This window comes from Octopus bimaculoides, chromosome 13 (assembly GCF_001194135.2).
Source record: "Octopus bimaculoides isolate UCB-OBI-ISO-001 chromosome 13, ASM119413v2, whole genome shotgun sequence".
Lineage (NCBI taxonomy): Eukaryota > Metazoa > Mollusca > Cephalopoda > Octopoda > Octopodidae > Octopus > Octopus bimaculoides.
In genome coordinates this window covers 10,062,925-10,063,542 of record NC_068993.1, presented here as the reverse complement: position 1 = coordinate 10,063,542, position 618 = coordinate 10,062,925, and the positions used below count along the sequence as shown (strand labels likewise).

The 618-nt window shown below is 32.7% G+C and overlaps 1 protein-coding gene across 1 annotated transcript in view; it reads left to right on the top strand.

Moving 5' to 3' along the window:
- LOC106875478 (uncharacterized) overlaps positions 1-618 on the top strand; it is a 29,350-nt gene that overhangs the window by 23,667 nt on the left and 5,065 nt on the right. The gene's annotated exons all lie outside the window — the stretch shown is intronic.

Genomic DNA, 618 nt, shown 5'->3' with positions numbered 1-618 from the left:
TATATATATATGTATGTATGCATGTATGTATATATATATGTATAAGTGCGTGTATGTATGTGTATGTGTGTGTATGTAAAAAATTATAAAGTTATAAAGTTATCTATATATATAACGCTGAGAATGTGTGTCTGTTAGTCAGTCTGTCTGTTAGTCAGTCTGTCTGTTAGTCAGTCAGTCTGTTAGTCAGTCTGTCTGTAAGTCAGTCTGTCTGTTAGTCAGTCTGTCTGTAAGTCAGTCTGTCTGTTAGTCAGTCTGTCTGTATGTTTGCATCACTAAAATTCGAGAACTACCCAATGGATTTCATTAAAATTTTACACATGCATTACTTAGAGTCCAAGCAGTGTCATGGGCCCCCCAAAATTTCAACTTCTTGTCTAATGCGAGCCCGGAGCAAGCTCTTATCTCTTACACTGTTCCTGTATTACATGTCAAAAGTGAAACAAGATAATCTCTATTAATACCTTCACTATTATATGGTTTCAATTTAAATTACTTTCATTATGTATCTATATATATTAGTTTCATTTCTAACGCTTCCAGTATGTATTCATATACATAAGAGGTGAGGTCCGAAGTCCTTGTTATACATTTACTGAATATATATATATATATATA